This window comes from Antedon mediterranea, chromosome 3 (assembly GCF_964355755.1).
Source record: "Antedon mediterranea chromosome 3, ecAntMedi1.1, whole genome shotgun sequence".
Classification (NCBI taxonomy): domain Eukaryota; kingdom Metazoa; phylum Echinodermata; class Crinoidea; order Comatulida; family Antedonidae; genus Antedon; species Antedon mediterranea.
Window position 1 is genome coordinate 27,647,290 of NC_092672.1, and position 17,745 is coordinate 27,665,034.

Here is a 17,745-nt window from a genome sequence, read left to right on the forward strand (position 1 = left end):
GATTGTACATCATTAAAAGTAGTCTTAAAACACGAAAGTGTGCTCCCGTCAATATTGATACCAAGGCCTTGAATTAAGTCTTTACCTATTAAACTACTGCCCTTTTAAACCACATAAAGTGTTGTTGTAGCACATTCTGTATTGCATTTAACATTAGCTTTAAAACAGCCTACAGTATTTATCTTATGTGTTGTGTAACTTTTATTTGTTTTACACATTTACCTAATTCGTTTCGAGCAAAATGTTTATAAAACAATTTAAGAGACAATAAGGATACATCTGATGCCGTATCTACTACTCTAAGTTGCAAATCAATAGAGTTTACTTTGACAGACACCACAACTGACTTCTTCTTTGAGGTAGCCATTGTACACAAAACCTCATTTTCTGAATCACTTTCTTCACTGGAGTTTGTACTCGCATACTCTAATTTCTTAACTGATGAATTTCGCCCACGGCATACACTCGCAAAATGCCCTTTCAGATCACAGTGGTTACAGTTCTTTAACTTAGCCGCATAGTCTGTAGAGTTTGCTAAATGTTTAGTAGATCCACACCTGTAACATCTCTTTAGTCTTAGTCTTGATATAACTATCATCAGGCCTATCTGGGTATTTTTAAAATTTAGGCTTAGCCTTTAACTCTGAGAAAGTGTTGTCTGTGCTAGACGAACTACCCGTCACTTATACTCTTTCAACGCTGTCTCACATTGCCTTGCTATCTTAATAGCTTTATCTAATTTCACTTCAAGTTCTGTAAGCAATCTTGTTCTAATTTTATTGTTTTTTGTTTCTCCACGAGCTGGTCTCTTAGCATTTCATCGGAAAAAGTTCCAAATTCACATCGTGACGCAAGTGGGTAGTAAAAAAGTGCGAGGCAGTGAGGGATGGAAGGCAAGCGAGGCAAGTCAGAAAATTATGCGAGGCATCGTTTTACCATCATCAAAAAATGCGAGGCATCATTTTATAATTTTCCAAAATTGCAAGGCGAGGAAATCACCGAAATTGAAGTAAGCCTAGGCCCGCTAGTTCCCTTTTGCACCTGCCTTGTATTTTAACTCGACATTTGTTAACCAACTTTATCCTGAATACCACACCTTAGAATTAGTAGGCCTACTTTAATCATGGAGGTATTTTTTATACCTCCATGCTTTAATGAAGAAAAATCATATAAAAGTAACTAATCCGGACAATGATACACAAACTCGTGGTAGTTGCTTTAACCGTTCTTTATTCTTCGGTAAAGTCTGAAACACAAATAAATTCAATGAAAACACGCACAAGGCAGCACAGCTGCGTGTGCAAACAACCCCGCAAAACAGTATAGCAGATACATACAGTCAAACTACTACTAGTACTACACGAGGGCTAGCTAGGCTAGTCAGGCTTATGGCCAATTAGCCGATCGAAACACTTAACTAAATAGCCTAACAAATAATTTTAATATCCGAGTCTAAAACATTAACACAACTTAAAGGTTATAATAACGCCTAATAACGTACGTAGTACTCCCACGTATCACTGTCAGAAATAAGAAAGTTACAGTATCTACTATTAGATAATAAGCGTTATATCTTGCTGACAATTCTGTGTATTAAAGCCCCATTCCTTACGTTTTTTAGATCTAATTTAAGATCACAAACTATATTTAATGTAAAAATAATACTATATGGTCCTATTGCGATAACTTTTTTCGTCTTTAAACGGTTAAAAATGTGAAAAATAAATCGATTTTAATAATTATAGCGGCCCGCTATAAATCCCAAAATGCATTGCGCGCGAATTGATATTTTTGTTTTTCACCTGTAATTCGCCCACTTTTCGATCGATCGTGAAGCCAAAACAAATGGAAGACTCCTAACTTTTCAGCGAAAATACCGGGTGTTCCCCAATTTGTATCAACGGAGTCTGGCAAAAATAGAAAGACAATTAATGCAGCAACTATACAACGTCAGCCTAGGTATATAGCTAGCGTACGATGTTCGTACGTTACCGATGTTTACCAGCTAGGCCTACAAAACTAAGCCTAGCTAGGCTAGGCCTGAGACCGTCCACGAGAGGTCGATCGCCGCGAGCTACTTAGGTAGTGCATTGTTTCTCACTTTTTATCATAATTTACCATAAAACGTACATTTAAGACAAGGAATGACATGGTTTAATGTTTTTAAAGTGATATATATGTATTATTTTCCAAAAAACGTCCAAAATTGCAGGGAAGGGGTCTTTAAATCAAAATAAATATTTACGCCACCAACGTCAAAGTTCGAAATCCGAAACAGTAACAATAAATCCGTTAAATTGGTGATTTTACAGACGTTTTTCTCGCATATTGTTCGCAAATTTCGCACACTCAATGTTCAATCATTTGGTTTCTATGGAACGCCAAAAGAGCAAAATTAACAGTGTGCGAGAAACACGCCTGTAAAATCGTTAATTTAAGGATTCATTTGTTCCTTTTTATGTGATTGTTTCATTAAAGTACTCATGAGGCATACTTCTAAGGTGTAACACGATAAAGTTAGTTATCAAATTTGGAGTCAAAATACTAGCGAGGGAAACTAGCGCCAGGTTTATTAGTACGTACATGGACCACAATAAATAAAAATCGTTCCTAGCCTAATAATACAGTAATAGTGTATCATTATTAATATTACACCAATTATTATTATATCAAAATTGATTAAATTATTTTCTACATAGGCGCGCCTCTATGTTAGGGCTAAGCATATTAGCTAAAGTTTAATTTTAGGCCTAGTATTACGATTGTCGGACGTAAATCTTTTCACACGCGTTCCAGAATTCTCGCACAATTTTTTTCTTTGCGGCATGTTATTTGATAGGCATCTATTCACCGCCAGTTATTGAACTTATCCTGGCCATCGCTGTTCACTTTATTTGCGAGAGGTACATGTATTGATTCCCTAGAGAATGAAATGTCAAAAATGTCTTTAGCACGCCGCTCAGAGAGAAGTATGTGCGTTGCTGCCGAAAACACGTGCTATAGGAGGGGAATCACCATAAGGCCAAATCCTCTCAGGGCAGAATCGTACTGCTACCTGCTAAATAGTAAAGAAGCATTTTCCATCTCTCAGGTCTACCGGATCGAGGCACGGGGGTGTGACAAAATATTATTTTCACTCTGCTATGTTTGAGAGACATATTAAATTAACACGTTCGAATACCAACAATCATGGCAGTCGATCATTTGATGAGTGTCGCTATAACAATTATTGTTTATCGAAGTTGAAGACTGTAGTTCAGATTTAAAAAATATGGCGCATACGGATGCACAACTTTTGAACAGATTGGGTACTTTTGTAAAATTAAAATTTGACACGATATGACTGAATGAAAAAAAACAATCGTTACACAACATGATGAGTGTACACACGAATCTATTTAGCTAGGCCTATTATAAAAATATAAATAATTGATTATTAGGCCTATAATATAGCATAATAGCACGTTAAGATATGCCTCGCACCTTTTTGAAATTGTAAACTATATGTCTCGGGTGCCTCGCACTTTTGGAAATGATAGAATGATGTATCGCACAAATATTTGGCGTGCCTCGCACACCTCGCACTTTGTCAACACTCGAAGCAATCTCGGAGAGCGGCTATTAGCCATCGACAGACTCTCCCGGTAATTGCGCACCTTGTCTAAATCAGTAGCGTTCTGCAACTACGCTCACTTGTGGAGCAAAATGAGTTTCTAGAGTAAGCAATGCTCTCGTAGTATAACAATTTTCGTCTGCTTCTCCTAGTTTCATATACATAAACATTTCTTTGGCCCTCAGGTCCTAACGAGTGTAGTAACATAGGCTTTTTTTCTTTCCACTGGCTCACCTGTCGCCGCAGCCAACATGTAGTTTTCGAAAAGGCCCATGGACCATGGTATGGTAGGTTCTCCTGGCGTGGGTAGACATGGAACTGGCGTGCTCCTATCCTTGTAGTCGCCATAATTCATTAAAAATTAGCAAGTTCGTTAATGATCCTCGTCGCCAATTATGGTAGAGACAACAATGAAATGATGCTAGAAATAACCAGTATGTAATGTTTCAATAACAGCCTTTTATTCTCTATTCCTTTCTCTACTCTTCTCTACCCATGCGGTCTCCTCTACTGCCCTCATCGGCAAAATATGGGATACCACAGTATATTTGTTAACAAATGAATGTCCTTATTCATAGGATGCTAAATGAGAACTAAATGTACAGTATGCGGTCACAAGTATTTATTTTATGTGTAGATTGAAATGTGTCCTCGTGCGTTAACTGGTAAACTTTTCTTATAGACTTTACAGTAATTATGTCAGATGAATATTCGCGTGTATTAAAAAAATCGATCATCTCCAGGGGCGAATCTAGATTTTGATAAATAATAATCGTCTAGGGTTTTTTCCTAGACGCCCGGAGATAGCATCGGAGGCGTTTTGGTCAGTCGATTCTTGTTATATAATTATCTGAATATAGAGGGTTTTATAGATCATATTTAATATACGAAACTGTTTTTTTTTTTGCGCCATGGCTAAAGCCTGTTTTTTTCTGTCGACGAAACGTTACGACTAGTTGCGTTAAGTTGCGTTGAACTTTCAAATCGTTAAAGTTGAAGATAAATAACGATGATCGAGCTAATGATGTATCCAAACCCATACACATACAGTATATATGTGTCAGATAAGGATAGACATTCTCACTTAAAATCTTCATCATAGACGGAAAAATATTTAAGAATCTGAATCTTGATGAAAATGGAATCTACATTGACAGAGAAAGTGTAACTGACCTTAGATTTTCGAGGAAATGGACATCTATTATTAAATAGAGAAGTAAGAATGTTGGCTTAAAAATAGGCCTACACAAAGGAAAACATAGTAGGCCCTATTTGCAAATAATTAGCATATAACATAGAGTTTGAAAAAAATAGTATCTGGGCCAGAATGTTAAAATGGTTGAGTTTTGTTGTTCTTATCAGAGTAAAGGCTGACCGGAGCTGCTTCGGCAGATTATTATAGACATCCTGTGTGACAGGAAAACCCCAATAGTACACAGAAGGTAGATTTTCAACCCATGTGGGCTTCCTACAATGACATGTGACGGCTGTGAATCCTGGACTTTAACCAAATCTCATCACTGTACAAAGAACGATGGAAAGACAAATGGGGTCACATTACGTAACAAAATAGACATAGGCCTATGGGACAAAGTGAAAGAAGTCAAATAACGATGGGCTGGTCATATAGCAAGAAGAGAGGACAACAGATGGACAAAAAGTTGACAGAATGGTAGGCAAAAATCGGCAAAAGAAGAAGGGGAAGACAAAAACACAGATGGTGGAATGACATAATATGTCATAATATATTATATTATTCAGAAACAAATTGGGTTAGGACAGCACAGAACAGAAAGTAATGGCAAAGGCTTGGGTAGGGCTAAATCCGACAGGTGATAATGGTCTCATGAATTCTCCTTTTCTGTTACACTCAATTTTAAAAAGCGTAGCATAAATCTAAGATCACGCTGGGGTGGTGAAAAAACAAAAACAACCAAGATCTGCTATACGCCACTGATTGAAACATTATTTTACTATTTTTAGCTAAGACCTCGAAAATACGTCTTGTTGGTGGTAGTTCAGCTAATCAAGGACGCGTAGAAGTTTTGAATGGTAACACATGGCTTTCAATTACCACGTCTTCTTTCACAGAATCAGAAGCAAAGGTACTTATTTATAATCAATTATCTAAATTATATATAAAAATAAGTTTGACGCCTACACCTCAAATAAACTGTATATTGTAGTAATATAATTATTTATATATTTTCATTAATATTAGTTTTCTTATATTTTATTTGTACTTTAAATAATTCCCCCTCTCCCATGCATAATTTCTGGATACGTGCCTGGTTTTGTTAATAATAAAATCTTAAGAATAAGACCTATTACGTACCTATAATGTTTAAGCACATGTTTAGGCATATACTAATTTTGATACACATGGTTCATTTTGTCTTCTTTCATTTCTTTTCCTCTTTTTTTTGTTTCTTGATATTGCCCTTGTACGGAAGCCCGTTCGGGCACAAGTTTTAACTATATTTTAAAAGCTGTTATCTGGCGGCCGCCACTTAATTATCTGGCGGCCGCCACTTAATTATCTGGCGGACATGTACTAATTATTAAGTGGCGGCCTCCAGATAATTAAGTGGCGGCCGCCAGATAACAGCTTTTAAAATAGTTAACTTGTGGCCCGAACGGGCTTCCGTACCCTTGCATGTATGATACATGCTTTTATTGATAATGTTTAACACATTTTTAACAGGTAATTTGCAGGCAGCTTGGATTCGTTGACGGCATGATTTCATTTGGGTCCTCGTCGGGTTACACCCGTGCACGGTATGGCCAATCACAGAGTACCACGTGCTCTACACATGTGAAATGCTCAGGTTGGGAACCAACGCTTGGTGATTGTAGCGAGCATTACACTTCATCTTATTGTACTCATTCATATGACGTCAGCGTTAAATGTCATCCTAGAAGACAGCATTTCGGTATTTTTTAAATTACTTTCAGAACAATCCTATTTAAGAAACATTTAATGATGTTATTTTGATGGAAACTATGTTTTTATCTCTCAGAATGTCACTGCTTGACGACCACTGAATGTTACAGAACAACCGGAAGTTGTCCTGATGGCCAATGTTCTGTGGGATGGACCGGAGATTTTTGTCAAATCGGTAAGTGGTGTACACAAACTGTACAATTAAGTTATGAATTGATCAGGGTTTTTTTTTTGGTTTTTTTTTTGGTAGAAAAGATTAATTGCATTTCAATCAAACAATGACAAGGTCCTAAATCGACACTCTATGTGACAGTGACGCCATTTTTATTTTGTACAGAACTACCAGTATTCACAAAACCACCTCGGATTGTTTCTAACGACTTAAGACCACTGAATCCAAAAGTAAACTGGGATAAATTTCCTTATGATTATGGGGCTGACGTTGTGGGATGCTCTGCATACTACATCGATGCATCTCAGATCGGCTACGAGGAACGTGTAATTTGTAACGTTGGAGTATCATCTGCATCTTGTCATATAAACACTCTTCCTGCTGATAGAAATATTGAAATCGGTGTAGCATGTCGGATAAAAACTGGATCTACGACAACACGAGGACCTCTGTCACCAACGGTGAACTTCACAACTTACACAGACAGTAAGAATTAGAATAAGTCGTAATCATGAATACGACTATTTTAGCAATCTACGTTTATTGACCTTGCTTGCCTAACATATATTAACATAATAGATTAGTACCTATGTAGTAGTCAAATTATCCCAGACAAGTAACTGGCGTGGCTCATCCACAGTTAAAGTGTTATGCTGCTAAATACTTCACCAAAATCAAAGCCACATCAGCTTATTGGGGAAACTTGCGAAAGGAAGGCATAGCTTATTACGTAATGATATCATTGGTTGTTGAAATAAAAACAATAAATATAACACATTATGTTCAACAGAAATAAAATAATTCCTATAATTTGTATAAGGATAGTATGCGCATAATTTATATATTAACAATTTGAATTATGTAATATTGTTTACAATTTTACATAGCGATGAAAAACTATTGTAAAGTAGGCCTACGGTTTTCTGTACCATTTTAACAGAAAGATTAAGTTTCGACGTTTCGGTTGTTGTACTCAATCTTATAGATTAAGTTAGGCCAGTAAAACGTTGAGGCGATTGGCAATTACTAGAAAATATGTTGTCAGGGTGTGTACAAAAAATCTTTGTTGACCTACAGTTAGTATTATGCGGATAGAGCAAACAAATTTAAATATTGTTTTGAGCACTGCAACAGTAACCATCTTCGAATTGAATTATTTTTTTAATAGGAAAAGAAATGGATTTTGTTGTAATGAATTATAGTCCTCTGATTGAATTGAACAACCCCAATTCAAGTCTCAAGATTGGAGGTTATACAATAGGAGATCATCAAACAAATAACGTCAATTTTGGTCGTAAATTCAACACTGATACCAGAAACGGTACTAGAGATGAAGAGCTGAACTTAGGCCTAATTGATAATGGTGGTTTGACATTGAATAACAACATGTTTCCTTTGCAAAGCACAGTATCCATGATGCGGAAGTTCGATTTTACATCGATACTACTGGAGCTTCCGGCTAACACGACTTCTGAAAATATTGGCGTGTTCTACACTTGGGCAACAACTGGGGTACTAACTTCTGATATCACAACGTTTAGTATTTCAAAAGAAGGTACAGTAACTATTTCTAATAAAGTCAATTTCGCTTTGAATATGTATTTTTGACTAAAGTCTATATTAAAGAAACTGACCGTAGGCTCTAACGATTTTTTTGTGAGAAAGCCACTTTACTAAGTGAAAAAATTGCTAGTAGGGCCTACAGTATTTATACAGAATGTTGGCAAGATTATTAAAGTTATTTTTAAACCGATTCAATAAAAGTTTGGTTTTATTCTCTCAATGAAAGGAAATATATACGTATATTTTCAGAAAAACAAAACTTTCAGAGATTGCTTTTAATACATTTTGATTTACAGCAAAGATTCGATCAAAGAACAAAACGATATTAGCAGGTTTTGGAGAAAGACTTGAAGTAGAGGTTGATATAGAAGACAGTGTTGATTTAGATGAACTACTTTGGCACCATAACGGAGGAGATGTATTAAGCGACTGGAATGGAAAGACTAGTTTAATTATTGAAAGCGTTCGTACTAAAGATGGCGGTATATACGAATGTTACATAGATGGGGAAAGAGAGCTGGGATTACAAGCAATAATTCAAGTTTTTATAAGAGGTAACAGAAAAAAAAAATTATTTAATAGGTGACAATTTATTTTAATTTTATTTTTAGTCTATTTCAAAGAGCTCTCGAGGTAGAAGCATAATATATACACATTTAAATACAACAAAGTTTATAAAGGTTATGAGGCAATAAAAGTCTTCACAACTATAAATTTCATTACAAATTAAACTAGAATTTAATTCGTCACTTTGACGAATTATAGGTGATTATTTTTATCATTTTAATGAAATTAACAGTTTTTAAACATGCATGTACGTTAACATACGATCGTATAAAGTTGATGTACGCCATCCTATGACATGATGCATATACACTTATAGTGCTAAGTTGTACCTATTATGTGTCATATACAATATGTACAGTATATACTGTATATCTATATACAGTGTAGCATAGGTGAAATTACGGGATCCACATCATGTTCTAATTTTTTGGTATGATGAAATTATCAAAATAAACTCGAAGATGACAATTTCGAAAGATAATGAATTGAGCAAATAAATATAAGGATTGGAAGAGAATTTGACACGTAGAAGAGCAATGCGCGCTCTTTGAAATGTTTATAACCTTGACCAAAGAAAGTTAAAAACTACTTTTTAACTTCAACTGGCCATATGATAACGTCACAACATCCGATAGGCTTAATTTTTATATGAATTCATTTCTACATGTCATCAGCTTTCAAAATAAGTTGTAATCTTCAAGGTCACCTTTAATTCTGAAGAGCTGTAAAATATTCAAATATATATTGAAGGTATAATTACCTACGTTATTTAAGTTATGACGTCATCAAAATGAAAACCTGACAACTTTTATGTGAAAGATAAATAATTAAGAAAGCAAATACTGAAATTTGTGCGAAATTCGAGCACAAATAACCGAGATGCGCTCTGTTGAATGTGATAACCTACACAAAAATATAAAAAATCCCAATTTTTAAATTGAAGTGGCCATTTGATGACGTCACAACATTTTGTACATCAAATGTGTACATGAATTCATATCTACAACCCAATGGCTTCCCGAATAAGTTAAAAAAATTGGGGTCATCTTGCATTCTGAAGAGTTATTTTCATTTAAAAAAAGGCCTATTTTCACCATTTTAAGAACTTTTGTGAAATTAATGTGCGCATTTTGTCATTTTGCTCGTATAGCGTCATTTTAAGTCTGAATGGACTAAAAAAGGGTAAATTTACTAAGGATTGTGAGTAGAATGTGATTTATTCATCAAATTTTATTTGTTATTCTTTCTAAGAATCGCGTGCGCAAAAACGCCAATTTTTGAAAACACGCAAATGGCCTAATTCATGCTCTAAATTGATCAAAACTTAATTTTGAGCTTTTTAAATTTTTAACGCGCGATTTCACGCACATGACCTTGAAACGTGGAAGTTTTTATTTACTAATATTTTTACCTTGACCTGAAGTTTACGTGTAGTGAATTTCATTAATATGTGATAATTAATTATGGAGATATGATTGATAATGTGATTTCATAAAATGGCGTATACATTACGTCACGGATGAGTGATCATGCTGAAAAGCTTATTATGACAAAGTTAAAGTATTTCAAAGGCATTGTGAAATTTTTGTGATCATTGCCATTCAACTTTTTGAGATAATTGTTACAATTGTTACAGAAAGAAGAATAAAAACAACAATAACAACAATGACAACAAAAACAATAAAGATTTCATACAATAACAATAGGTGATCATTTTATTCTAAATGATCACCTAATAATAAAGATTTCATACAATAACAATAGGTGATCATTTTATTCTAAATGATCACCTAATAATAAAGATTTCATACAATAACAATAGGTGATCATTTTATTCTAAATGATCACCTAATAATAAAGATTTCATACAATAACAATAGGTGATCATTTTATTCTAAATGATCACCTAATAATAAAGATTTCATACAATAACAATAGGTGATCATTTTATTCTAAATGATCACCTAATAATAAAGATTTCATACAATAACAATAGGTGATCATTTTATTCTAAATGATCACCTAATAATAAAGATTTCATACAATAACAATAGGTGATCATTTTATTCTAAATGATCACCTAATAATAAAGATTTCATACAATAACAATAGGTGATCATTTTATTCTAAATGATCACCTAATAATAAAGATTTCATACAATAACAATAGGTGATCATTTTATTCTAAATGATCACCTAATAATAAAGATTTCATACAATAACAATAGGTGATCATTTTATTCTAAATGATCACCTAATAATAAAGATTTCATACAATAACAATAGGTGATCATTTTATTCTAAATGATCACCTAATAATAAAGATTTCATACAATAACAATAGGTGATCATTTTATTCTAAATGATCACCTAATAATAAAGATTTCGTACAATAACAATAGGTCATCATTTTATTCTAAATGATCACCTAATAATAAAGATTTCATACAATAACAATAGGTCATCATTTTATTCTAAATGATCACCTACAAAGACGTCATTTGATAAATTTGTATTCATAATATGAACTGTATGTTGTTTTAGATTGCCCAACACCCAAATGGGGCGCCGATTGCGACAAAGATTGCCCAGTTTGTTATAATGGAGGAGTATGTCATACAATCAACGGGACATGTTTATGCCCGTCTGGGTTTATGGGTGATGACTGTAGTGAACGTACGTATCGGGTTTTTTTTTATTTCGAATATTTATTGCTATTAAAAAAAAATTGAATATACAAAATCAGAAAAAGAGTCATTTTTTTTTGTTTTTAAAGCATGTGGTGACAATAACTGGGGACGTTCCTGTTCAGAAATTTGCAGTAGTTCAAATAGAGGTTGCGACGCCATTTTGTTCTGTTTGCCTGAACCATTAGGGTGCTCATGTATGGCTGGGTTCAAAGGGCCGGATTGCAACGAATGTAAGTATAAGGACAAGATAAGTGTTGTTTTTAGGTGATCATTTAGAATAAAATGATCACCTATTGTTATTGTACAAAATCTTTATTATTATTGGTTATCCGCCTCAAGCGGATAACCTTTGTTATTGTAGTGTTTCTTTTTTTTTTTTATTGGTTATCCGCCTCAAGCGGATAAGCATTTGTTATTGTAGTGTTACTTTTTTTTTTTTTTTATTATTCTTCTTTCTTTCTCAGATTTTGTGCACGCGTTTTCTCTTGAACGTGTTAACATAACATTTTGTAACTTGGTCAACATATAGACAATTAACTGAAGATGTACTGCCAAGCTTTTTGACAATGTCAGATCCGCGTAGCGTAAGTTACGCGCGATTTTCTGAAAATCTTAAATCGGTCATAACTTCGAAACCGATAAATATTTTTTAACGAAATTTTCAGCCACGTTTTCTTCACATCAATGGCTAACTTTTGGAATGTTTAACAAATTTTTGGAGATTAGAAAGTTTTCGCGTAAATTGCGTTTGAAATATTTTACTCTTCTTATTTTGTGCACGCTGTTTCTCTTCAACGTGTAAACATAATATGTTGTAACTTGTTCAGCATTTAGACATTTTACTGAAGTTGTCCAGCCAAGCTTTCTGACGATGTCAGAGCCGCGTAGCGTAAGTTACGCGTGATTTTCTGAAAATCTTAAATTGGTTATAACTTCGAAACAAATGAATATTTGTTAACGTCATTTTCAGCCACGTTTGCTTCTCATCAATAGTTAACTTTTTTAACGCTACCGCAATTTGTAACATTAGAAAGTGCGCGCGTAAATGGCGTTTGAAATTTTAAAATGCTTCAAATCAATTTCTGATTAAATTAGAGTACGATTCAGGTCATTTTAAGCGTTAAAAAAATTGCCACTGGTGCGCACATTTTTACGCGCGCACGGCGCAGGGAACACGTATGAACATTTCTTTTGCACGATTTGTGTTTTTAAATCTTCGGTTAACAATTTTACGTTATTTTATTCACTTTTCAACTTGAAATGGCTTTCTACGAGCACGTTAAACATGATAGGTTGCGCACGAAAACGTCAACAAATTGTGAAAATGTTGCAAAATATGTCTACTTTTAAAAATGAAACAGTTCATCAGAATGCAAGGTTACCCCAATTTTTTATTTTATTTTCTTGCAGTGTATTAATCATAGGTCTAATTTATTATAGTCTTGAATGTTAAAAAGTGTTTGATAGCTACATTATTTGCATATTAAATGTAATTTTTGAAATAATTATCATCAAACTAACATAAACATATTCAAAGAGTAAAACAATATACATAACGTTTATCTTTTTTCTTTACATGTTAATATATAAAACTTGAAAGTATGCACTTTCATAATATGTTACTGTTTAAAATTTGTGAAGATTTCATCATAGTAAAAATTATGATTTAAGTTCGATATGTAATAATCAACTTGCATCGAGGGGGTTCACGACATACCGAATGAACGAGGACTCTTTCTTCGGATTTTCTTCAGCAGGTTCTCATATGGCTCGATGTGTAGTGCAACCGACTTTGGTATCAGAGGTACCGGGATCGAATCCCATCACGGGAAAGCAATTAAATAAAAAGATTTGTTTGGTTAATACACTGAAAGGGCAGTTTTAATTTTGAATAGGCTACTTTTTGGAAAAGTCACAACTGAAAAGTACTTGAATGCGCAAGATATGTTTTGTTGCGGGCGGATAACCAAACTCGTCCTCAAGTGACGAGTTTAGATCTAGTTATTCTTCTTTCTTTCCGCCACTTTTGTTCGCGACGTTTCTCTTCAACGTGTTAACATAACATGTTGTAACTTGGTCAACATTTAGACATTTAACTGAAGTTGTGCAGCCAAGCTTTTGGACGCTGTCAGACACGCGTAGCGTAAGTTACGCGCGATTTTCTGAAAATCTTAAATCGGTCATAACTTCGAAACCGATAAATATTTTTTAACAAAGTTTTCAGCCACGTTTTCTTCACATCAATGGCTAACTTTTTCGATCGCTAGTAAATTTTTGGAGACTAGAAAATTTTCGCGTAAATTGCGTTTGAAATTTTAAAATTCTCCAAATTTGTACACGCTGTTTCTCTGCAACGCGTTAACATAACATGTTGTAACTTGGTCAACATATTGACATCTAACTGAAATTGTGCAGCCAAGCTTTTGGACGCTGTCAGAGGCGCGTATCGTAAGTTACGCGCGATTTTCTGAAAATCTTAAATTGATCATAACTTTGAAAGAGATAAATATTTTTTAACGTAATTTTCAGCCACGTTTGCTTCACATCAATTGTTAACTTTTTTAACCCTAACGAATTTTGTAACATTCGAAAGTGCGCGCGTAAACGGCGTTTGAAATTTTAAAATGCTTGAAATTAATTTCTGATTAAATTAGAGCACGATTCAGGTCATTTTAAGCGTTTAAAAAATTGCCACTGGTGCGCACATTTTTACGCGCGCACGGCGCAGGGAACGCGTATGAGCATTTCTTTTACACGATTTATGTTTTTAAATCTTTGGTTAACAATTTTACGTTATTTTATTCACTATTCAACTTGAAATGGCGTTCTACGAGCACGTTAAAAATGACTGGTTGCGCAGAAAAACGTCAAAAAATTGTGAAAATGTTGCAAAATATGTCTACTTTTAAAAACGATACAGTTCATCAGAATGCAAGGTTACACCTATTTTTTATTTTTATTTCTTGCAGTTTATGAATCATAGATCTGATTTATAATAATTTTTAATGTTAAAACGTGTTTGCTGGCTACACTATTTGCATATTAAATATAATTTTTGAAATTGTTATCATCAAACAAACGATAACATTTTCAAAGAGCAAAACAATAGACATAACTGTTATATTTTTTCTTCACATGTTAATATATAAAACTTGAAAGTATGCTCTTTCATAATATGTCACTGTTTAAAATTTATGAAGATTTCATCATAGTAAAACTTATGATTTAGTTCGATATGTAATAATCAACTTGCATCGAGGGAGTTCACGACATACCGAACGAACGAGTAATCTTTCTTCGGATTTTCTTCGGCAGGTGCTCATATGGCTCGATGTGTAGTGCAACCGACTTTGGTATCAGAGGTACCGGGATCGAGTCCCGTCACGGGAAAAAAATTAAATATAAGGATTTATTTGGTTGTTACACTGAAAACGCAGTTTTAATTTCGAATAGGCTACTTTTTTGGAAAAGCCAAAAACTGAAAAATACTTGAATGCTCAAGATACGTTTTGTTGCGGGCGGATAACCAAACTCGTCCTCAAGTGACGAGTTCAGATCTAGTTGTTATTCTTCTTTCTGTACACTTTTTGTTCATCAAATATCTCAAAAAGTTGAATAGCAATGATCACAAAAATTTCACAATGTCTTTCAAATACTTTAACTTAGCCATAATAAGCTTTTCAGCGTGATCACTCAACCGTGACGTCACGTATACGCGATTTTGTGAAATCACATTATCAATCATATATCCATAATTCATTATCACATATTTTTGAAATTCACTACACGTAAACTTCAGGTCAAGGGTAAAAATATTAGCAAGTAAAAACGCGCGCGCACGTAGGGTCATGCGCGTGGAATCGCGCAGTAAAAATTTAAAAAGCTCAAAATTACGTTTTAATCAATTTAGAGCATGAATTAGGCCAATTGCGTGTTTCAAAAAATTACTGCGCAAAAAAAATATTTTGCGCGCGCGATACTTACAAAGCGTAAAAATTGCAATTTTTTTATACAAATCGCGTTCTACTCACCATCCTTAGTACATTCACCAAATTTGAGTCAGTTCCGACTTAAAATAACGCTATACGAGCAGGTTAAAAATAACAAAATGCGCAAATTAATTGCATCAAAGTGCTGAAAATGGTGAAAAATAAGGCCTTTTTAAAATGAATATAACTCTTCAGAATGGCAGGTGACCCCCAATTTTTTTATATTATTCGGGAAGCCATTGGGTTGTAGATACATATTCATGTACACATTAGACGTACAAAATGGTATGACGTCATCAAATGGCCACTTCAATTTAAAAATTAGTAATTTTTATCTTTTTGTGTGGGTTATCACATTCAATAGAGCGCATCTCCGTTATTTGAGCCCGGTTTTCGCCGAAATTTTAGTATGTGCTTGCTCAATTAATTATCTTTCTCAAAAGTTGTCAACATTTTTATTTTGATGACGTCATCATGTGTAAAAATTTTAATAACCAAGGTCGTGTAATTTCAGCTACACCATACATTTGAATATGTTATAGCTCTTCAGAATTAAAGGTGACCTTGAAGATTATAATTTATTATGAAAGCTGAATAAATGTAGATATGAATTCATATAAAAATTAAGCCCATTGGATGTTGTGATGTTATCATATGGCCAGTTGAAGTTAAAACGTTGTTTTTAAATTTCTTTAGTCAAAGTTATACAAATTTCAAAGAGCGCGCATTGCGCTTCTACGTGTCAAATTATCTTCCAATCCTTATATTTATTTGCTCAATTCATTATCTTTCGAAATTGTCATCTTCGAGTTTATTTTGATAATTCCATCGTACCAAAAAAATTGAACATGATGTGGGTCCCGTAATTTCACCTATGCTACACTGAATATAGATATACAGTATATACTGTACATATTGTATATGACACATGATAGGCACAACTCAGCACTATAGCGTATATCAGGATGGTATACATCAACATTTTCCTATTGTATGTTAACGTACGTGCATGTTTAAAAAATATTAATGTCAGTAAAGCGATAAAAATGATCACCTATAATTCGTCAAAGTGACGAATTAAATTCTAGTTTACTTTAGTTTTTCTCTCTCTTCAATTAGAAAGGAAGCAACTTATGGTTTCTCTCTTATTATTCCAAGTGTGTCCATACGGGACGTTTGGCGCCGACTGTAAGAGTTTGTGCCACTGCAAGTTTAACGCCTGTGATAGGTCAATGGGATGTATGAATATAACATGCAATGAAGGTTTCAGTGGACCACAATGTCAAGGTAAAGATATTTAATACATCTGACGTCATCTACAATTCTGTGACGTCGTAAAACGTCATACAATTTGTGTTTGTTTAATACGGTGAATATACACGAATAACCTATATACAGTAGGATGACAAAATGGCTGTTTTGTTGCAGATTATGATTATTCGACACCATGTCCCGATGGTTTCTACGGAAAATTGTGCCAGTATAAATGTCACTGTTCTATGACGCCAGGATGTCTGAAGAATGGAACTTGTCTCTTTGGTTGCCAAGAAGGTTGGGGTGGCGAGGACTGTCAATTTGGTAACTTATAATATTATCTTGAGTGTGCACCATTGCCATAGGTAATACAGTACATATCTATACCAACATACTCTGTGTTTTGATTGTTTTTAACATACATTCAACAGCGAGTAACATCACTTGCCAACAATTTTGCGCAAATTCGGCCTGAAATTTTAAAAACAAATTTGACACTACAGTGCCCCAAATCATAAACTCGTATTTAAAAAGAAATGAATATAAACTACAAGGACAGAAAAAAATGAACGCCCTAAAAGAACAATAAGGTAAAACAACAGAATTGAAATTGTTGATAAGCTTTTCACTGTTTGTATTTGCAGCTATCCCAGCTCTTCTCAATCCTCCACGCATCTTAAGATCTAATTTCCACAGTGTTCATCTTGAATGGGATGAATGGGAAGTTCACAAAGACTACGGGCTGGGAAACGTTACCGGGTATCGTCTGTTTTATCGGTATACAACGCCCTCTGAAGGTGTAGTACGATCTGGCGATTATACAGAGGGCACAGAACTGGTACTGCGTGAGCTTAATCCTTGCAGACGATACGAGATATTTATTCGAGCGTATAGAACCATATCTGGTGAGCTATTCATTGGAAGACCCAGTTCATCAGTATTTTATGACATGG

The 17,745-nt window shown here is 34.3% G+C and overlaps 1 long non-coding RNA gene across 1 annotated transcript; it reads left to right on the top strand.

Annotated features, from left to right (window-relative positions):
* Positions 1 to 11,470: 11,470 nt before the first annotated feature.
* On the top strand, positions 11,471 to 16,825 carry LOC140044974 (uncharacterized). The gene is made up of 3 exons (XR_011844516.1): positions 11,471 to 11,535; positions 11,636 to 11,779; positions 16,697 to 16,825. It is a non-coding gene; the product is annotated as an uncharacterized lncRNA (long non-coding RNA).
* The last annotated feature ends 920 nt before the right edge of the window (positions 16,826 to 17,745 follow it).